We start from the raw sequence: 23641 nt of genomic DNA on the forward strand, positions 1-23641 counted from the left end.
GACTGAACCTCCAGAGCTTGATAATTTTCCATTGCATGTCATAATTGTATCCATTGCAGGTCAGTATATTTATCTTGTTTATTAATTCACTTTATATACAAGGAAAATGCCAACTGATGTTGCCATCTCCTTTACCATAGTGATAATAGCCATAATAAAAAAACAAATCAAACCAATTCAAAACAACAGTTTTTATTTTGTTCTGAAATTTTTGTCATTTACAGCCTGACTTTGCTTGGGTTTAGTAGAGGTCAAAGATGCTCAGTAAGACACAGACTTGCTGCTCTCTGGCATAAATGTAGAAATCCCTTTTGAGAGGTAGGACAAGATCTCTGGGTCCAGCACAAAATATGAGATGAAAGGATATGGCTAGAGGCTATGCTGCTGGTCCTCTGGTTCTACAAAAATATTTTAATCAGGCAAGAAATGAAGCAGCCTTAACATCTGCTCTGCATCAGGAGGAACAGTTGACTATTTAATGGTCTACCTAACTTGCCGTAACAAGAGCACAAGACAACTCAAGCCTCCCTCAGCGCTGAGGACACATGCTGTGAAGACAGGAGAGCTGGGAATCGGTGACATCAACCATGGCAGCTAGCAAAGAGAGGTGCACTGCTTCAGGAAGCTCACCACTCTCCATTCCCTTTGCACCTCTGGAAAAAGGCACAAAGATGGAGCAAAGAAAAGGACAAGAGAGTCATAAATAGTCAGCAAACAAAACGTTTCACACAGCAGAAAATCAAATCTGAGCTCCAATGTCAGAAATGCTGGCAAAGTTTCTTGTGGATATTCAGTGCTGTCTGACCAATAGTCACAGGACTAGCCTAGAGGAGACAAGGAGTATTCCAACAGAGGCAGGGGGTATTTCATAATTCTTTATTTAATTGTGGCGTTGTAGCTGAAGTATTGTCTCATGGGAAGCACAAAGAAAGATTAAACAGCAGCAAAGATCATGCTATATCCTTTATCTGCTCATGTCCAGATTTCTTTCACATATGAGTTGTTTGAGACATTCTGAATTTTTTTAAAAATACAGTTGAGTGCAAAGGGAAACAAGAAAGGGGTCAGCTGGACTCAACTTGACCTTTTATTTTTCTTTCCCATGAACTAACATTTGTGTGTTTGAGAGCAATGAGCTACATATGGACTTTGCTCAAAGATTCAAGGTTAAGGGGGGAGACTTTTGTTGTATTATGCAATGCTCTGGGATAGACTGTTGTTGGTCCTTGCTGTGCAGATGTAGCCATGGCTGATTATCCCTACTTCCAAACCTATTTACTCACCCGCACTGTTTGGTTTCCAAGAGAATGATTCTCTAGTGACTGATTTATTTCTGCAGAAATGTGTATGTATAACTAACTTATTTTACAACTGTTCAACATTGCGCATCCTTTACCCTTAGCAACAGGCAACAAAGATTTTACAAAACACACAGTATTCCACGGTAGGGCTCGTTGGGTTTTTTTACAATATTGTGTATAATTATAATAATAATAATTCAGTGGACATGAGGATAGAATCCAGAATGAAAGTTATGAAAGTAAAATTAGCAGTGGGACGTCCTCTACTATCAATGAAACAAAACAAAATCAGAAAAATAAGTTCTACCATGAAATATCCTTGAGTTTCTGTAGTGCTTATAAAATTCTACATTCAATTTTAAATTTGCCCTAATTCGTGCTATAGGCACCAAACAACTAACTCTAGAGTAATGTAAAGAATCTACTAGCACTATGCGTAGTGGGATAAAGGAGGGGGAAAACATGGATCAGCAAAAAGGTAGGTAACAGAGGTTATACTTTACAAAAAGAGAGATATACATTGTCTTCTTCTTGGATAAAGTAGCAGCTTTGTTTTTCTTATATAGTGAACTGAATAGTTCCAAAGAAATTAAAAGTTGGTCCCAGAAGTGTTTTGTGTTAGCCAGATGCTCATTAAGAAGATTAAAATTAAGTGACCCTTTGAAGCTTTCTAACAGAAAACAACATTGCAAAGATGCATCACAAGAAACAGTAGGCTAAACTGCAGGATCTGAATACTGATACAGAAGCTTCAGAGAAAAAGAAAAGACTTTAAAATCAGGGAAATTCCTTTGTACACAAAGAACAAGCACATATGTTTGCTCTGAAATCCAGGAGAAGGCAAAAAACAGATCTGAGTATCTCCTGTATTTCTTGGTGAAAAGAAGGGCGACAGAAAAGGGGGATTTCAACACCACAACATACTATAAATACATAGCAAGAAGGAAGAGATGCATGATACTTTCTGATGGCAAACTGCTGAAGCATTCAAAGAGCAGATTCAGATGGAGATCAGTAACTTTGTTTGACTAACAGTCGGTTGGAATGGGCATGTGTATTTCCAGCATACTTAGCAGACGATTTGTTAGTTCAGAAGGCAAAAGATGGCAGAAGAGAAGAGATTATTTTAGGTTATGACAGAGAAGATCAGACCAGAAATCATGGAGTCTTCTTTAATAGAGATAATAGCACAATAGAGCTCATAGGTTACACAAAAACTCAAGGAAATGGAAGATTTTTTCGGGGAAAGGAACAGGAAAACAAACACAAGAGAGGAGGAGTTTCTAAATGAGACAACCTGAAAGTGGGGAGAGTTCAAAAGTAGAGTGAATGGCTGATATGGCTACATTAGGATCTTGTTAAGCTTATGAAAGTTGAAAAGAAATCATAAAAATTGAGATCCAAAAAAAACAACTAAGGATGGGAACATAAAACACTTGGATAAAACTAGGAAACAAAAAAAAAGCAGGAGTTAGAAGACCAGGAAGCCTAATTTTCAGTTAATATTTTAAATAATTGAAATGCATAGAGAAAATAATTAAGATATTACAAGGAGAATTATCATACAATCATAGAATCATAGAATGGGTTGAGTTAGAAGGGACCTCAAAGATCATCTAGTTCCAACCCCTCTGCCATGGGCACGAACACTTCCATTACACTAGGTTGCTCAAAGCTTCATCCAACCTGGCCTTGAATACTTCCAGGGATGGGGTATCCATAACTTCTCTGGGCAACCTGTTCCAGTGCCTCACCACCCCTCAGAAGGAAAAATTTATTCCTTATATCTAATCTAAATCTCCCCTCTTTCAGTTTAAATCCGTTGCCCCTTGTCCTATCACTACACACCCTTGTGAATAGTCCCTCTCCAGCTTTCTTGTAGGCCCCTTTAGGTACTGGAAGGCTGCTAAAAAGTCTCCCAGGAGCCTTCTCTTCTCCAGGCTGAACAGCCCCAACTCTCTCAGCCTGTCTTCATAGCAGAGGTGCTCCAGCCCTCGGATCATCTTCGTGGCCTTCCTTTGGACTCGCTCCAGTAGCTCCATGTCCTTCTTGTGTTGGGGACTCCAGAGATGAATGCAGTATTCTGCGTGGGGTCTTACGAGAGCAGAGTAGAGGGGCAGAACCACCTCCCTCGACCTGCTGCCCATGCTTCTTCTGATGCAGCCCAGGATGCGGTTGGTTTTCTGGGCTGCAAACGCACATTGCTGGCTCATGTTGAGCTTCTCATCCACCAGCACTTCCAAGTCCTTTTCCTCAGGGCTAGTCTCAATCCATTCTCCGCTCAGCCTGTACTTGTGCTTGAGTTTGCCCCAACCCATATTCAATTCTGTAGGTTTATCAAAAAGAAACCATATCAAGCCCACTAAATTTCCTTTTCAGATACGATTACCATCCTCCTGGGTATAGAAATTGCAGAAATAGTCCACGCAAGATGTCTTGACACAGACACTACTTATAAACAAACTAGAGAAACATAGTTTAGGTAAAACATCACAAGATCTTATACAGTTAATTGGAAACCCTAGTCTAAACATATCTATCAATAAAGGACACCACGTAAAGACAAGTACTACAAATAAGATCTTTATATCCTACATGTATGACACTAAGGTGAAAAGGTTGACAAGCATTTGGGCTACAAGCTCAGAATTCGGTATGATCTTGGGAGAAAAAAATACTCCAACCAGGATGAAATTCTTGAAAGACAAGTTGCAATAGTTCATGTGAAATCCAGGCATCTAGGACAGTTGGGATGAATTGCCCTCTAAAGAGGGCATGTCTGCATGTCTACATTGCAACTAGGTGAAGCCCAGGGAACTGCATAGATAAAATGCTCAGCTTTTGAGTGTCTTTAGTAAGGTGAGATAAATTCCAGTTCAGAAGAACTGAAATGCAGATGCGAAATAGAGAATATTTGTGGCTGGGCAACAGTTCAGCAGGAAAGATCTCAGAATTGCTGCAGATCTTAAACTCATGATGAGTCAAACATGGTGTTTTGTTTTACAGAAGAAACAATTCTCATTCTGGGCTATATTAAAGGTATTGTTCCATAAAAGATATTGAGTATTTATTCAACCCTTCTCAGAATTGACAAGGCCACATCTTAAATCCCATGCCTAATTTTGGAGGGATAGCAGAAAGAATCCAGAAGGGAGAGCTTCAGAAAATATCACCCGTTGATATTCCCTTCAACCTTACAGCTGTCGACTTCTTTAGCACAAAAACCTTCTGTCAGCTGCATGATTCACTTAATAAAATATTACTGGATATTAAAGTGTTCTAGTAAAATAATTTATGTAACAGAGAAAACTGGTGTTTGAACTGTGGAAATCAGTTGTAAAGAGGCAACCTTGGCTTCCCTACACAGGAAAACTTCCTCCAAAGGCTATATTTACCCTGCTTGAAAACTATCTGGCCGGCTCCAGAGCAGATCTCTCCAGCTCGGGGAGAAGTCTGTGTATGCAGATGTTGCAGATAGGGATGGGATCAAATTCCTGCTTTGTGTCCTCATGAAAGAGAAGAATGAGGCTCACAGGTTGCTGCTCTCCAGATCTGTCAAACTGGCATCTCTCGCCACCATTACGCTTGCATTACAGTTGCTGTTAGAAATTATTTATGCCAGAGTGTTAATTCTGGGAGTGAAGACAGGATTCCGGGGATGCTCAATGGTGTATCAAAATCTGCTCACAGCAATAGTGGAGTGTCTTAGAGCTGGTCCCTTGGTGGGGTCAGCCTAAGGCCAGGGATATGCTCTGTCCAAAATTCTCCATTCATCCTGCTAGGAAAAAGAGGGAACAAGCCATCTAAACAAGGTAAGGCTTTTACTATCCCAAATAGAGTTCAGCATGTGGACTGTTGCCCGCACTGGAAAAGTTAAAGAGAAAAGCAGCAACTGAGAGGAGGAGGATGCCTGATACTGATGACATTACATATGTCATCTTGAAGAGATGATGAGGGAATATTAATTGCCTTGACACATAAAAATGTTGAAAGCTTTCAGATCTGAAATACTGGAATAGGGTGGGAACCTGACCAGAAGTTGCTGTACTTTAGGTTTGTCTGGATTTCTTCCAAGGAGCATTTCAGAATTTTGCAATCAAAATAGAGCCTTCGAAACATGTCTCTCAACACAGTGATGGCAATCATTCCCTCTGTGAGGCACAACAACCATACAAAGCACTGCAATTTTGATTTATTCATTAATTATCTCATAAAACCTGCAGCGAATACACACTGTGCCAGCTCATCAGCTGGTGTAAATCAATACAAATCCAGTGTCTCCCATGCGAAGTCCACAAAAAGCACTAAAAGTCATTTAACTGATGTTTCTGCAGTACAGATTTGTTTATTTTATAGAGACAAAATACAGGCTAAATGAAATGTTTGTACAGGATGTAAAGCCACAGATGGAGTGTGCTATGGCTTTTAGCTCCCCTTTTTCTCGCCAATGTTTAGCACACAATGGAGAATGGCTGAAATGACACTATGGAGCTAATCTTGCTTCCTTGATGCACGATATTGGAGATCTCCACATGTGCTCTAGCCATACTGGGCTTCGACGGGTCTCCTGCTCCCTGAGAGCAGTGAGAAGCCGTAGGGCTTTGGGAGTCCCAGTATCTCTCTTCCCCTCTGCTCTCCTGGGCATGAGATGCTTTGTCTTTCAGAGGAGCTCCTTATATCTCAAAGCACAAGCCTTCAAAACACACAAGGTTTTTTCCTCTGTTAAAAAAGAGAAATAAATGAACAGGCGACTTCACAAAAATTTCAGTGCATTTTTTTCCCCTAAAATCCTGTTGAACATTTCTCCAAGACCTAAACACATTAAACTAGAGTATGCGTAGAGAAGATAAAATAACTAAGCTCTGATTCACCAAGGCATTCAGTCACATGCCAGGCTTAAAATGCATGAAACGACTGCGGTTTTTACATTTTTAAATACAAACTCATGCATTTGAAACACAGACATTTAGCAGATAATTAGTAGAAAACTGTTGCAATGACAGTTTTCATAGGTTGCTAGATACATACTGGAGTTTAATCCTCATGCAAATCTAAAACAGTTCTCCTCTCTTAAATTGAATTACTCTCATTTTACACCACGGTTCATTATTATAATGCAATCAATATGCAAAGTTAGCAGCTCCTTAGTGAATGTAAATCAGTTTCCCATAGACCAGTTGCTCTTTCCTGAAGCGTTCTCAGCTGGACTGACCTTTCTACTAGAAGATAAGCTGTTATATATTTGAATTTTCATATCTTACAGACTTCTATAAACAAATATTTTCAATGTAATACTTGTCAAAAATTTAAGAATGCATGTTAAATAAATACTTTATAAAACAGCTGTTCTTTTATGCTATGCTTTAGACACTTCAGACATTTAAACAGAACATCCAGTGCTAGCCAAAGAAAAAAAAATAGTTAATATTCACTTTCTGTTGCCACAGACTTGTACAACATAAAATTTCAGTCTTATGGGAAGCTTTTTCAACAGTATTTTTTTAAACTAATGGTTAATAGCAATGATTTCTGCAGAGCTCTCAGTAGCAACACATTTCCTAGAGTGTGAGTAGATAAATTAAATGACAAGAGATGAATTGATGGAGAATTTGTGGACATGGATATGTGAATATGGATAACAAATGCAAAGGCTGACAGGTTTTGTCTTTCTTTATCATGCTGTTTTCTAACAACCTGCCTTTTTCTCCCTGAGATGTAGGAGCTGCAATTGTTTTTCACATTTCTGTGTAAATTCTGCTGCTTCGTCACAGAAATATGCAACCATCATTTTAGAATACTCTAGCCCATGAAACAGGAGGGTATATAATCATATATTACCTGGCCAGAAAACGAATTAAGGGTCTAGGGCAGTCACTGAGTCCTGGATGTTAACAGAAGGAGGGAAGTGTAGCTCTGTGGAAATGTGCAACACCACACTGACAAAAACACACCTTGAAATTAACCACCCTATGTCATCTGGGTTGGTGTCTTTGTATGTTGATTTTTTGTTTTGTTTTCTCATTAGAGTATCAGCCTAAAATCAAATGTCGAAATGGGCATATTCAAACTGAGATGAACTGAATATTAGCTGAAAAGAAAATGTTCATTTATTTCAATGTCAAGTCATGGAGAATAACAATCAATTCACAGTTAGTCACAGAAAGATTCACGGACTTTCATTACTCTTCCTTCACTATTGTTAACTCAAAACTTGATCTTCCAGAAATGCACCCAAGGCTAATTTTCACACCATGGGAGCTGAAGCATCCTTTGGTCACTAGCTCATGTGTCTACACGCATATTCACACTCCCTAAGGCCTGAAGTCATTGGAGCTAGAACGATGGAACCTTTTCAGAGCCTGTCACCTCATTATGGATAGTTTAAGGAGAGTTTGTTCATCTTTCATCGCTGTGTAACTTGGCACAAGTAATCACGTAGGAAAAGCAGAACTTGCAGCTTCAGGCCATGCCCTGCCACATGTTACATGGACTATATGCGGGCAAAGAAGCCCTCTACTGAAAATCCCAACTGCAATAATTGAGATTAGTAAATCAACTACGCAAAGGAACACGAAGTTCAAAAGCCTTAGAGACACTGGTAAATATTTCCCCACCCACTCCATCTTGCTCATTACTGAAAATCCATGAGAACTGTCTGACTGGAATGCTTTGGTTTGAAGCCTGATTGAATCTTGGACAAGATGCTGCATAAAAAGCATTTTCTTCCAGCAACCTACCAATCATACTAACAGTTGTTGATTTCAGATTTATCACTCCTTTTAAGAAGAGAAAAACTCTACCATTACAGCTTCCAACACTAAGAAAATCTGCCAAAGGTATGAGACATAGTGAAGATAATTAGGATTGAAGGAAATGGATTTTATTTTTAATAAATTTTGATTATGCATATATATGTTTATTTCCCTACAGTTCTTCCTATTTTATTGGTGTCTATCTTTCCACCAGTAGTTAATGAGAATCTTTTGGTTTAATTATTGTTTTTTCGTACTGGATCGGTTATAGGTATATAGTTCCTAACAGATTCATAAATAAAATAGCATTTTATATCATTCAGTTCTGATAGCCTGCCAGATAAGACTTTGAGAAAGGATACCAGTTGTTTACAAGTGCTACATTTTGTATGTTTTCAACTATTCCTCCTATGTAAAATTTCATATATTAATGAAAATATTCTTAAATTTGGTGTAGATGGAATTAAAAAAGTCAAAGATCATTTTCAATTGCAGGTTCAAATATAATATTTACAAGCTTTTTAAAATTGAGAAACTAATAAAATTGATTATATCATTGCTGATTCTGAAGTCCAAATCAAAGGATTTCAGCTATAAAGTTAAAAACACAGAACAAGATGACCAGATTTCATAAAACATGAATTGGCACAGACCATTAAAATGTTAGACTACAAAGTTTTCCCTTTGACTTTTAAGAATCCTCCATTCCAGTTAAAACTGGTAGCAATTCCTATTACTCTCTATGTGTAGAGACGGACATTGCATTTTCCAAGTGTGATTTTGCTTCTTTATGAGAAAAATACAACAGCTAGGCACTGAACTGAAACTGGGGATTTTGTACGTTATCAAAGTACCATCCGATCTTAACTGCTTTTCAGGCATGATCCATTTAAAGGTAGACAAAAGTGCAAAGGTAATGACTTCAAAATCAGACTCTGAAACTCAGCCTTAATTTGACTGCTCAGAGAAGCATCCTGATATTAAAAAACATTGAGGCTTTTCAGCTCCCTCTTATTTTCATAAACAGCAACTGGGTTTTTTTGCTTCAAAGTAAAGCTCATGAAAAGTCAATCTTCAAAAAACACAACTGTTACATACGACAAAAGAAATCATTCCAGCTTTCTGATTCTCTCAGGAAAATATCTGTTTTGACACCATCAACCCCCCAAACAGAAAAGTAGCAGAGACTCTATAAAACCTTATTATTAGCTCATTATTGCTACTTTACTTGCAAGACGCTTAGATACTATAGTGATGGTTACATCACCTTAACCAGGATGTAATGTAGATCTTTGTGTGATCTGAAGTGACCAAATCCCAAGATAATAGGCTCTCAGAGCTGCAATTTGGGTTATTTTACTTTGTTTACAGATGGTAGCATTTCAGTAAGATCTTCCAAAAGGAAAAGAGCTATTTTAACATGCAAAGTGTTTTGGGTTAGGCTTGTAGTTACCTCATCCAACACAGATACAAAAGCGGTTATGATGAGAAGTTTCACAATGTTCCTTGCACATAAATGCTTCTTTTTTTTTTAGCTGCCATAACCTGGGTCTTTTCTCAAGTCACCTATAGCCCAAATCTCTCGGAAGTCCCCTTTCCTCTCTGGTAGATGTATTCATTTCACCACATCACCACAGAGCATCAAGGCTGGTTTGGGACAATTGTGACACCCTGTAGATCTCCTTGGTCACAAAAGGAAGCCTCTTTAACATGTGAAAATGTGGGGGAAAAAAAAAAAAGAAAGAGAGCAGGAGAATGTGAGCATTACCTGCAACCAAGTATTGGGCAGAGAAGTGTATTTCTCTCTACTATGTTACTACTAACACGCTGAAGTATTGTGAGACACAGCTCTGAGACCAGGAGAGGAATGAATTTCTTTGTCCAACAAGTGATAAAATCAGTCTGGGATTCACAGTATATAATGGGAAGAGCCAATTCCAACCTTTAAGCACATACATACAAGATGCCTAATCCAGGCACTTCTACTGGTTGTATGAATGAGTTTACTCCTACCTCATACATCTCCTTTTTGCAGGATTGCCAGGGAGGGGAAGAGCCCTTTGTCCCTTCTCCCAACTTCAACTATCTAGAAAGGGGTAATGACAGTCAGACTTCAAGCTTTTACTAGTAACTCATCTGACTGCTGGACCTTTCCTTACAGAAGTGGGCTTGGTACTTAAAAGAAAATCCCTCATGTTTCCTAATCACTTGCAGCAACTAAAAATTAAAGATCATTATAAACATCAGGCTTGGCAGCATACTCAAATCTCTTTCCCCTCTAATATAGCTCATGCTGGAGGCCTGATCTATTGGCTTCTATTTTGGGAGGTGAAAGAAGGTAGTCACTGGGGCACTATTAAAAACAGAATTTCTTCAAGATATTCACATCACTTAAATAGGTCGTAAACAAAGGCAGAAGCAGTATTTACTGTGCGATTAAGGTAAACAAAAATAGTAACCCACAGGTAATTATGAAACAGATTGAGTCTGGCAGGTGAGTTCCAGCAGTCTGGTTTTGATTTCCTAACGAGGGATTAGAGCCAAGCTATAGACCTGCCATAATAAATTAACTATACTCCCCTACTTTCATGGCTTGTTTCTTTTCACTTCTACTTTCATTTTACATTAGCAGCATTTGGCGCTCTGCTGTAGAAACAGACCTTCTCATTTCTTAATCACCTCTGAGCCCAGAGCTGTTTTTTTGGTGGAGCTATGGCCACTGAAGAGCAATCAGCATGGGGCCATCCTTCTAGTCCATACCTGTGCAGCACTGACCCCAGGACCTGGCACCCATACGCAGTCACAAGAAACAGAGAAGATTCACTTACATTTCTGAGAGGAAATGGCTTCTCAGTGAAATAATGAGTCCCGTGAGCAAAAACTACGGGGAAAAAAAAAAAAACCATCATGCAAATATTATGATAGGACCAAAAAAAAGTACCACTCAAGTGAATTGAGCATGGAGGGTCAAAGGGGAAGAGATGGAGCAAGATTGTGGAATATATTTTAAAAAGAGGAATCTGTTTGATTTTATTTCTTATTGCAGTCTTGAATATAAGATGGCATGTCTCTTCAAGGTATATTCTCACAGGCACCAAAGGAGTCTGACTTTATACAGTGACTGCAGACCACAGCACAACTCTGGTGTAGTCTGTATGTGAGGCTGCTGATGGGCCAAGACCCATTATAGCGCAATCTTCGTCACATTGATATACATACCCTACTGACTGCCAGGGCTTCATTCTGCACGCACTGCTGGTGCCCTTGCTGTCACTGCCTGGCTTCAAATACGGTGAAGGCAAGTGTGAGTACCTACATTGTGGTCACAGCCCAGCTAATCAACTCCAAAGAGCTAGAGGTTCTTCCAAAAATAGGACTTACTAGACTTGAGGTACTGCTGTGTCCTTGAAAGTTTTGCTCACTGACCCTTTGGCGGTGTTTTTCTCCTGTACATTAGCTTTGAGTACAGCAGGCAGAGAGACAGTCTAACCTTGGAGTCCAAGGTGAAAAACAGTAGCCCTGAGAGCAAATGCAAGCTACTTCGAGAGTGAGTATCCCAGGCCAAAAGAGGGAATGAAGGATAAGAGAGCAAGTACGATTTACCCTTTTGACAGACAACTGACATATGATCACTGTGCTGAAATGCCTGTTGCAACTTAATGTACATCTACTTTGATTCCTTTTGCTTAGACCAAAATCCATTAACAAGGCCCAAGAGGTTAAAAACTAAGAAATGACAGAAGTGAATTACTACTGCCAATTTTCAGTAGTAGAACAATAAAAAATGCAGAAATTGTGATTTTTTTTAACTGAAGTTTTAATATACTTTCAGATTTTAATGGATAAACTAAGCTTTTGTGAAGACTTCACCAAACATGTTGTTGCATTTCTAGTTTCAGTGCTGTTCTTTTTGGTATGCAAGTATCAGAATTCAAAATTGCGTTTAAAAGTACAAATACGTTTCTCATATAAATGCTAGTTTCAGTCAGCATCAACTGACTCTGCCCAGTGCAAAGTTCTTAGTTTTTGAAAAGGGACAGAACTTGGAAAAAGAAAATGTCATACCTACAGACCTTTCTAACATACAGACCTTGCAGCAAGGTCAAGCACCACATCCTCATAGGACCTTTGTAAACTACTCACCAGGATCAGTTTCAAAGACTCCTTATTCACAGAACCTTCCAATTCCACATTTTCATTAGTGACAACTGCACCAACAAAGTTCCTGGCTGACCTTGGCAGATAAAAGCAGTGTGCCAGGTTGCCCATCATGCTTGGCAACACCTTCCTGGTTTTCCACAACCTCCCACCTTTCTGTTTACATCTATCTACCATCTCTTGTGCAACACCTAGAGTGTAAACTCTCTGAGACATGGAGCATTTCTTCTGCTGTGTGTTTCTACTGCATCCAGCACACTGGGCTGCCAATCTGCAATTACACCTCCTAGGTGACATGATACAAATACAGACTGTGGTCACAGTTGTATTTCCATCAAAAATACGTGTCATGTTCCTACTGCATGTGAAAGGTGAGAGATAGAACTTATGAAGTCAATGTCCAAAAATACTTGCTCTTTATTATCTAAAAATAGAGTGATGATCTTATTTTATTAAAGCATTTGCCACTCCATTCGATTTTAATAGGACAAGCTATGATCCAGTAAATAGTAGGGAAAAAAAAAAGACATGAACTAAATCACTCCACCTGTTGTAAACAGGTACAAGTTCCTTACCACCTTCAGCAGCTTTGTGGAGTAAGCTGAAACTAAACACATTTCATCTTTATTTCATATTTATGTCCAAGGAAGAAAATATGAATAACTTGAATTTTCCCTGTAAAATCCAAAATACTGTATTAATACATTACTGTTACTTAACAACTAAAAGTGTGGTAAATAAAATTGAGCAATAGAACAGAAAATTGTTCCCCATGAATGGAAAGACATCATCTTTCCAGAATGGAGCTCTGTGCTAGCACCGCCTGTCAATCTTAGCAGTGACAGCGGAATAAGTGCTGGAAACCCAGAATGCTGCATCAGAGAAAGTTTTATCCTACCCAGAATTAATGGAGAAGAGTTCAGATTTTCCACCACAGTGTAGACAGACCACAAGCTTTTGCTTCATGATGCTCACAGCAAAACAGGGGTAAGGAAAATGACCATCTCAACACTGAAAAAAGGCAATGGGTTTTACTGCAACACATCCTACTGGTGTCATTTAATGTCACAGGAAAGATGGCCTGGATGCTCAGACAGTTAGCAAAAATAACCGGAGTTATAACAACTAAAGCTAAGCAGCACATTGCTAAGGTAGCACAACCTTCTCTGTCAGTGTTTAATTTCCAGCTCTTTGAGATTAAGAAACTGTCTCAGGTCATAAATACCTTACCTCTACTAACTGTGGGGTTTTACACATCTACCTCTGAAGCACCTGATGCTGATCAGGTTCAGTGTGGTGAGCTGAAGAGACTATGAGGCTGAGGCAGCAAGAAAGGCAGTATGTTCCCACTTAGAAGCCAGAGCTGGGAGAAATCCCATCACAAATCAGACACAATCTGAGTGCAGAAGTCATCTGTTCAGGTCCACATCACTGAATACAAGCTTAGTGTGGATGACCAGTTTGGAGATGTGAGCTCCCACGTGTCTAATTCCTTGCACAGGCACAGACATGCACCACTGCTGACACCACTGAGGAAGCAGAAGCAAAGGCTGAAAAGCTGCCTGTGTTACAAACACTTCTTTTTGTACACAAAATGTGAGGGTTTGGTCGTAACTTTTATTCACGTTGTGGTTCAGCTTTTGAACCGTGTTGTACTACCTATAGTCACACTGTGTGATGACTGGCCCTGCCCTTGGAAGATACCTAAGCCCACACACCTGTATATGAGCATCCTTTTTTCCTTCCTATGGAAAACCCTATCTGCAGTATCCACAGGGTGTGCCTACTGTCCCAGTATCAGGAGGACTTTCCTCAAGGCTGTAGTTGCCACTATTTAAAAGGAATTTATTCCGTGTTTGGAGAACACTCAAACAAGAGGAAAACAGTGTGAAAGTATAGACTGTTAGGAAACAGGTTCTGTTAATGTAGGTACCTTAAACTGAAGATATATAAATAAAGAATCAAATAGGAGATTCATTATGAAAAGCCTGAACAAATCCACTGATAGTGTAATTGGATAATCTATAAATGAATAAGGAGATGAAACATTTTTAACTAGATGGAAACAGATTTGAACTCCTTCACAGTCACTCTGTCATGGTTTTCCAGATGCCCCTCTGCTCTGTGTGAAAAGGAATACTTTTATCTCCTTAGATAAGCAGCTTACACATCTTTCAGCTGATGACTAATAGCAGGCAGCTCCCTAACCTGCAGTCATAGAAGCTACCAGTCATGAGGTACAACTCTTTTAAGAGAGCAAATTTTATTGAAGTATGATATAGTAAATTTACTCCTGAAAATACCCCAGATTTATCTTTGTTGTTGAGGTCCCAAAATAACTATGAAATATTTTAAATTACCTGTAAGGCTGCTATTGGAAGAAAGTTTGGTTTCCCTGACAACTATTTAAAATTCATCTGTAACAATTAGAAATATATCTCCCAATTTGTAGACTTTCAATCCTGTTTGTTGTAGTTTCTCTGCTAAATGTTCCCCAAGAAACAGATTATTATCAGATTTGATCTTTTCTACCTAACAAAGCCAAGACCAGATTCCTGATTGTTGCATCAGTACCATTTTTCCAGTGTGGGAACAAAACTGAGTGACAAGTGTTGGAAACTTAACAGATGTAACTCCTCTCCTGAGCCAGTGTAATGTGTTTCATGGGTGCTGCTATCCGAACTGTCAGGGACAGCAGGTACCACCTCAGCACTGGTTGATGTAGCTGACATTTAAGACAGCACATCCTTCCTCACAGTGAGCCTTCCTGAACCGACAGTGCATACACAGCTCGGCAAAATACTTCAACTCAAAAAATTTACTCTTTATGTATCCACACAGTATGATAAGAAAGACTCAGTACCATGCTCAATATTCCAATTTTATAGAATCATAAAATCATAGAATGGTTTGGGTTGGAAGGGACCTCAAAGATCATCTAGTTCCAACACTCCTGCCATGGGCAGAGAAACTCTTCACTACACCAGGCTGCCCAAAGCCTCATCCAACCTGGCCTTGAACACCTCCAGGGATGGGACATCCACAACTTCTTTGGGCAACCTCTTCCAGTACCTCACCACCCTCTAAGTGAAAAATTTCATCCTTACATCTAATCTAAATCTGCCCTCTTTCAGTTTAAATCCATTGCCCCTTGTCCTATCACTACATGCCCTTGCAAAAAGTCCGTCTCCAGCTTTCCTGTAGGCCCCCTTTAAGTACTGGAAGGCTGCTATAAGATCGCCCTGGAGCCTTCTCTTCTCCAGGCTGAACAGCCCCAACTCTCTCAGCCTGTCTTCAGAGGAGAGGTGTTCCAGCCCTCGGATCATCTTCGTGGCCCTCCTCTGGACCCGCTCCAGCAGCTCCATGTCCTTCTTGTGTTGGGGACTCCAGAGATGAACACAGTATTCCAGGTGGGGTCTCACAAGAGCAGAGTAGAGGGCAGAATCACCTCCCTCGTCCTACTGACCACACTTCTTTTGATGCAGCCCAGAATCCCTGTGCTTGCGCTTGGGATTGCCCTGACCCACGTGCAGGACCTTGCACTTGGCCTTATTGAACTTCATGAGGTTCTCCCAGGCCCACCTCTCAAGCCTGCCGAGGTCCCTCTGGATGGCATCCCTTCCCTCCAGCATGTCCACAACACCATACAACTTGGTGTCATCTACAAACTTGCTGATATTTCCATTCATATATACTTGAGAGAACTTACTTGACTTCAGTAAATATTTCTAATGTAAGGAAGTGATAATAAGAAAAAGGTTGGCCCTTGGGCTCATGATCAGTACTCAGGAACTCAGAAACTTAACAGGACTCTTCTGGTATACTCTCTATTTGAAGACCTCATTACTGACATTGCACCCTTTGGTCACATACAGAAGTTAAACATACTGCTAAAGACATCAGTTCTGTAAACATAACCATGGAAGTTGACTTACGTATCTGATAAATATCAAACCACAAAGTTCAGCATAATGTCAGTATTGACAAGACATAAAAGGTCTCTAAAAAGTGATATGCAGTCACACAACTGTATCATTCTGACTCTTTGGAACATACAAAAAGATTTCTTGCAATAGAAATTTAAGATATATATCTGTGCAGGTGGCTGAGGAACAGACACAGGTTTGGGGTCAGTCACTGGATAATTGTGGAATAGTGACTAGATATTGCATAGTCCATCTACTCTTCAGAGGGGAAAAAGTGACTTGTCATATTTGATATTGCAGACAGCCCCATTCTGTTTCATAACATGGTGGCAATAAAGACTGAAGTTATACTCTGGGAAATCTGGAATCAATGCATAAAGTTTTCCTCTCTAATGTGTTATCGTAACAGGCAAAGAAAGTGTGTACCTGTCTTCTGTAGCAGCCACACTGCAGATCCCTTTGCAGATCAAGCAGTTCAGAGAGATCATTTGGCTTACGGTAGTTTTATTCACAAGTTATGAAAAATAACTCCAGGGGAAGAAGGAGGAGAGAAATAATGGTTGACATAACCATTTGGATCCAGAAAGAGAGGGACAAACACTATTTAAAACTGTGCTCTCCTCCACTCCTCACACAGGCAATGATCTGTTGAATGGAGCTCTCTAAGTCTGCTGGTACATCTGGCCAAACGTCTACAGATTGTGAACACATCTGCACTAGTAGCAACCACATTGTCTTTCTGTGAAAAAGTGCTGTAGGAAGCAGGGTAGATAAATGAGACCATTTCTGACAAATTGTCATGAATGTCCAGTGCTTACTGTTTAGTGTCTTATTCACCTCATCTCATTTATAAGGAAATGCTAGTAGGAGAAGGCAAGTGCTGAATAAGATAGATGGTTTGATTATTTTCACTGAGCTGTTAACAAAGATATGATTACAAGCTTCATGCTTTCTGGACCACAGTTAGTATGGGAGAGAAAATTAAACCTGGAGTTAGAATTGCAAGAGTAAAACAGAAGGGATGTTTGTCGTACTTGTTTTTCCCTGGGTAAGGTTGGATAGGAGCTTCTTTCTACTAAATATGCAGTTGAGCCAGATCCTTTCATCAGCAGAGCTTCATCAATTTCAGTATAAGGCCACTCTTCTGCTGACTTCATCTGCAATCACCTCTAGGCAATCTTTTTTAAACTTTAAATATGTAGACAATAAATAGCTTTCAGGCTTCAATAGATCTACTCTATGTGGCATATTTTGTAGAGATGGCAGACTCAATTCACCTGCAATTTGGCCAAAGGAAAAAAAAATGCAATGCTTGGAATTCAAGTTGTGGCTACAGCCTGGGAACTTCGCTTTGCAGGGCAGCATGGCTGCGTGCTTATTTTACATTTCACAATGTAAATGCAAAATGTAAAATATTTTATGTATTTTAAATATCTGTATCTGTATTTTGTGCAGTTCAGGAGGCTCCTTGGAATTAGGTTGAGTCTGGCTCCATGGACCAAACTTCCCTACTCTACACGTGGTCTGAAGCTGTATGAAGGACTCGTGGCTGGTTTGGCTCCCTACATTCCCCTTGGGGATTAGTACAAACTTGAGGCAGAGGTTCCAGTTGAGTTTACCCTAAAAGCAATCTACATTGTGCATACAAATACTACTCTGTGGATGGAAACAGCAGGCAGTAAATGGAACAGTCCAGGGAGTCACTTCCAAAGCACAGTGTTGCTTCAAGCCAAAATGCTAAAGCAGATGCAACCACAAATAGATTGAAAACTTACTAACCTTCACAGCGTCTCAGTTGACCTCACCTGTTCCTATAACAATATTGTGGAAGAACCAAAAAGAAGCAAAGGATTATAACGTTGTGCAGCTTATGACCACAGTACATATGAAAAGCTACCTTTCGGATGGCTGGAAATGATCTTTGAATAGCTAAGACATTATGATTAATTAGCTCATTTTTCAAGTGCTCATTTTTCATTTCATCTCAAAAATAGCTAAATCGGACTATATTTTAATCCATCACCTTTTCACCGTCACCCCTGGCACAACCCTCCTCTCTTGACCTTATCTTTTCAACTTCCTGCTAAGACGTGTGTTTAATGAAACAAAAAACTGCTTAATTTTCAAGCTCAGATCCAGCTCTTTCCCTATCGCAGTCATCAGCTAATTTCCTTAAAACATCATCACATAATCAAAGGAGACCCTGGGGACCAGTGTCCTAACCCTGTCCTGTCTGACAGATGGAAGATTCCTTTCTTACAAGTCCAAAGCTCAAGGTTGACATGAGTCCTTCAGGGAACAATGCTAATTTTTTCCAAGCCAGTACCAGCTCCAGGTCAACTATGGCACTAACTATAAAAAACCCCAACACTTTTCCTGTTGCTCTGTTAATGCTCTTTAATGTTAATCTGAAGGGAGTACCCATTCCTCACACAATTGAACTAATCACCAACAAAAGTGCATATATGCATATTATTTCATGAGTTGAACATTTGACCTCCTTCTTTGTTGCCCGGTTTACTCTGGACAGAAATATCCAAGTTATTTGTGTTCGGCCAGTTTCCCCCTCCTAGTTCCTTCAATGCTCTAACTAGATGTTAAAGAACAAACTGGTAAACGTCACTGGTGCAGCTACTTACCTCTAAAACTCAATAATTAATCCCAAGTGGATGACAAATGCTATGCAATTTATTCTCTGCTTGGCTGCAGCTTGAAGGAGCATGGACTCTGAATTAGTGAGCTCTTTGGGTTCAATCTGGAAAGCATATGTTTCCCTTCCATCATTCAATCCATCAAAATGCAAAAAAGGCCTGGGAAAGGCACATGGCACATTTTGATATTATTCATTAACATTAATGTCCTTGTTATAAAGATATGTTTTATTTGCAGGTAACAACAGCCTTATAGGCATCTGGGAACACTTTGAATGATTGCCAAAAAAAAGAAATTTGGGTCATAACTAATGATCAACATCCCCTTTTAATCAGATGAAGCCATCATAATGTGTCAGTCCTCTGGGGGAACAAGGACCTTTCACCTTGCTGGGGCCTGCTGAGGCCAGCAGTAGCTGTAAGCGACCCTGGCAAGCGGCCTTTTACTTTAGAGAGGGAAAAAAAATGGAACCTATCCATCAACACGCTTGCTTGTGACGCTGAATACATGAAAGAAACTAAGTCCGATCAGTGGGATAGTGATGTTGCCTTCAAGTTAACCATGCATTATGGAGCACCCATTTAGAGCTTTCTGGATACCACTGTAGTTCTCCTCTGGCAGCACTGCTGGATGGCCATTGCTCTAACACTGAGGAGCCTCCTCTTGGGATAGATCTTTGGTAGAAATATGGAGTTCTGGCTGCAGCTCTAGAGGTTCCCGTAGATGACTCAAAGGCATACCCTGGAGCTCTGTAAGGGCAGCTTTCCTCCTACCGTGTTGGTTCTTGTACAGAGGAAAAGGTTTATCAGGTGAATGGGTCAAAATTTTTGAGCTTTTTTTTTTTTTTCTAGTTAGGAAACAGTATATTTCTAAATAGATTTTGAATGGATTTGGGAAAAAAATATATCAAAATAAGACAGAAAATTGCTGTTTTTTCAGACAAAAAAAGACAGAGGTTGTAGCTACAGACTAATTTCAGAAATGAGAGTTTCAAGTGACTCCTTAACACTGCTGCTCTCAGCCAGTCAAACCACTCAATGCGCGTCTGCCATCCCAAAGAGCTCCTGCTGCCATCAGACTCACACAACACACTGTAGATGCTATACAGAGGAAGGTCAGCCTGGGGCAGACAGCCCATCCTGCAGGAAAACTGAGATGCAAACCACTTGAATGATGTTTCCAAGTGGACAATACGCCAGCTTTGTGCCAAAAATGCCGAAGATGTGCCTTGGAAAAAAAATCCATATGTTTTCATCAATGAATGCTTTCTGCTCAAGACGTTCTGACAACGCAGCTCACTGCCCCAGTTATAAATGACCCCCCACTGAACATGCATCTCATGAGATGAGAAAGGTGAAAGCCTTGTTCAGACCACAGAAGTCAGCCTCTTGCTGCCATTGCCTTCAATACTTTTTAGCGATCCTCAGAAATTAATGTAAAAAGAGACATCCCTGGTGTCTCAGTGCACTTCACACTGAAGGAAGAAATGACTGTCCTACAGGGTCCCCAAAGGCTGGCAGAGAAAGCGTCCATTTTGGCTTTTCCTGAGGCATCAGAGAAAAAGGTTAATTAAACACTGTGCTCCATATTTTGCTGTGAGATTTTAGGTAACTGTATTCTGGCTTTTTTCACTGCCACTCAGAGCCCTTTCAGTGAACTATAATATTTAATCTTCAGTGTTGCTCCAACTGAAATGACTCCCTAGATTTGTGTGAGAGCCTAATGTATATCTCAGATTGCTCCCTGGATAGTCCTTCATCTATCAAAGAAAGCAGCCTTCTGGTGAGAGCTTTCCTATTAACTTACCCTGAGAGGCGGGTATAGGCTTTTAAAACCTGTATTTCTAAGTAGCTTGGTGCCCCTATTCCTGCACCATCAGAGCACTTCCCATGCTGTGATATACTCATGGCCACCACATTTCTGTGATACGAAGCTGGGCTGTCGCCCCTGTTAAACTGTCGTGGTTTAACCCGGCTGGCCACTAAACACTACCCTCCTCCATTCCTGGGAAATGGGGAAGAGAATTGAAGGGGAAAGGGAGGGAGACTCGCGGGCTGAAAGAACAATTTGATAATTGAAATAAAATAAAATTAAAGTAAAAATTATTAAAAAACAATAATATGCGTGATAATATATAAAATTATAATAATATATACAAAAAAGTGATGCACAGTGTAATTTCTCACCACCCACTGACCAACACCCAACCCATCCCAGCTAGTGATCCCAAAACACCGAAGTTCTGAAACCGCAATCCTGGAAAAGCAAGAGCCCCAAAGAGAGATCCAAAGTCAGGGAAGAGAGAGAAACTTTCCGACCAGTTCTCATCTATATACCTATAAAGTATAAAAGTCTTATTTGAGTCTAAACTCAAATTCTAAGCTGGGAGTTGTGGGTCCTTTGTTCCAGCTACACTGCTTCCCAGCTTGCTGTGCACCTGCACACTGGCAATACATGGGAAGATGAAAAGTCCGTGATGTCTTAGCAACAACTATAAACATCAGTGTGTTATCAACATTCTTCTCATACCAAATCCCATACTAAATCCAAAACACAGCGCTATTCTAGGTACTAAAAAGAAAACTAACTCTACCCCAGCCGAAACCAAGACAGATGTAAAGGAGATCTAAGCACGTATATATTAAACATGTTGCTCAATGAGCAATTTAAGCCAACAGATGCTGCAGGACCAACACAACCTTCCCCTTGCTGAGGTGGCTCATGTCCAGTCCCAATATCCCCATCCCTATAGACGTGTGGCAAATGGGACCAGCAATGCTTGCACCGGCAAAAGGAGGCGGGAGTCCATCTCTCAGTAGCAGTGACCCCTCTCAGCCTCTGGGTCTAATACAACCTCGGGTGCTTTCCCAGCACCACTGGAGGTGCCTGCCAAGAGCTGTCAGTCTTCCTCAGGCCTTTGGCACTATCAGATAGACAAAGCACCTCTGCTAGTCACAGTGCTTCATCAGGTGTTGAACTCATTGATCATGTCTTTGTTTTAATTTCTGAAAAATAAACCAGCTACCAACACTGTAAGTGATGATTAGCCTGCCTCAAACTGCAGCGAGCCAATGCAGGGACCGTGTTGCAGAAACCCCCTCTGCTTCATGCTGGCTTGTGCTTACTTTCAGAACAAACTAAGGGGCAGGCAGCAGGCAGCTCTTTTTACAATCCCTTCCCAAGCTGTTGCATTTTCTAGCCGAGCACAACATTAACCATCCTGTCAGCACTGTGTAAGTTCACAGCATTTTTACGTTAGGGCTCCTAGCACGGCGAGAGCAGCACAGTATTGGGAGTTTCATGTTTGGACGAAGGGATGAAGTGGCAAGTGCTGAACTCGATAGCTTTGAATTTGGCACCTTTTCTCAATAGTGGTGCTTTCTAACAGTCCCCTAAAAAACACTGATTTGGAGAGAAAGTACACAGACCTGCCCCAACGCCGAAGGCTCTAAAGCCAGTTGGCAGGTCTGTCCTCAGGACTATTAGTGCTCTCGAACACAAGTAGCCTCCTGTCCCAGGATATTGCATTTACTTACGTCTCCTTTCCAAACTGGAAACATTTTTGAACTTCGTTCCGTGCCTGGTTTTTGTTTCAGTTAGAAACTCAGGAAATCAAAAGAAGAAACGTTCAGCATTTGCAGCACATGGCAGAGATGGGGGCCTGACTGAGAAAGGGCAGGAAGCAGTAGCAAAGCTCATACGTTTGTTAAAATCTTCCAGTTACACTTCCAATCCCCTGCCTTCATAACATGGTGACAGTTTGCCCACTGAGCATTTTCAGTGCAAAAAGTCCCACAGGAAAAAAAGAAGAGTTGTATTAAAAAGTTGCTCTGCAGAGAGGGGAAAAAATGTTCCCTGGCTGAGTGAGAAAATCAATAAATGTTCAAGCACTGCAGATAATTGCAAAATTATGTTTGCTTTATTTAAAACCACTCCTGTTGTTTTTTTTTTAAATTAGTTCTGCAAATGTTGCATGTGAACGAATAAGCTTCCCCATGAGCATCACTGAAGATGATGGACGGGAGTAGGAAAGATGCACAATCATGTTTTCTTCCTCCCAGAGAAAGAGCATTAATCACACGTTCCTCCATAATCCTCCTTCCAAGGCCCCAGAAGGAAAGGAAAGAACCTGTTATAGTCCTAAAATTGGACTTTGCTGGTCTTCAGCATGATTGTTTCCACTGGGCCTGCAACAGACCCGAATGCATCCCAGAACCATTTCTGAGCACAGCGGAAGAATCTGAGGTTGTACTTCTGAGCTGGACTCACGCACAGCCCTTGTCCCTGTTCCCTTCCCCATCTGGCACTGTTCCCTTCCCCTTTCGTCACTGCCAGGCCCATATTTCAGGAAGAAAACTGTTTTTTAAACCCTCTTGCATCTGGTTTGGCATCTCCCATTTAAGGTTGCTAGGAGAGCTCCTTCTCTGTGAAGATGGAGGTCAACACAGGCATGTGGGCAAGGCAAAGCCCAGGCAGAGAGGTAACAGGTCCATAGGACATGCCACCGTGGTGTGCCTTGTCACACCTTCCCAAAAGGGGTTGGTTTCTGAGTTAGGTCATGCTATTAACCAGATTAACATCTCCCCAGCGTCCACAGTTGGTGAGTTTGGACAAAAGCTCAGTTCCAGGCTGAAGCAGCAGCAGCAAAGTAGTTTTCATGAGTGGAAAGAGGCAACTGAAAGAGCACAAGGAAGGTTTTGATCTGTAATGTATTTGAATATTTTTAAGGTCTCTATTAATGACTGTAGTCTCCCTGCTGCTGCAATTGAGTGGAGGAAATAATAATGGAGATTGAAAGGCATTCACCATTCAACCTCTCACAACCCTGACATTCTTCAGTAGAATATGATTG

Source organism: Tauraco erythrolophus, chromosome 2 (genome assembly GCF_009769465.1).
Source record: "Tauraco erythrolophus isolate bTauEry1 chromosome 2, bTauEry1.pri, whole genome shotgun sequence".
Taxonomy (NCBI): domain Eukaryota; kingdom Metazoa; phylum Chordata; class Aves; order Musophagiformes; family Musophagidae; genus Tauraco; species Tauraco erythrolophus.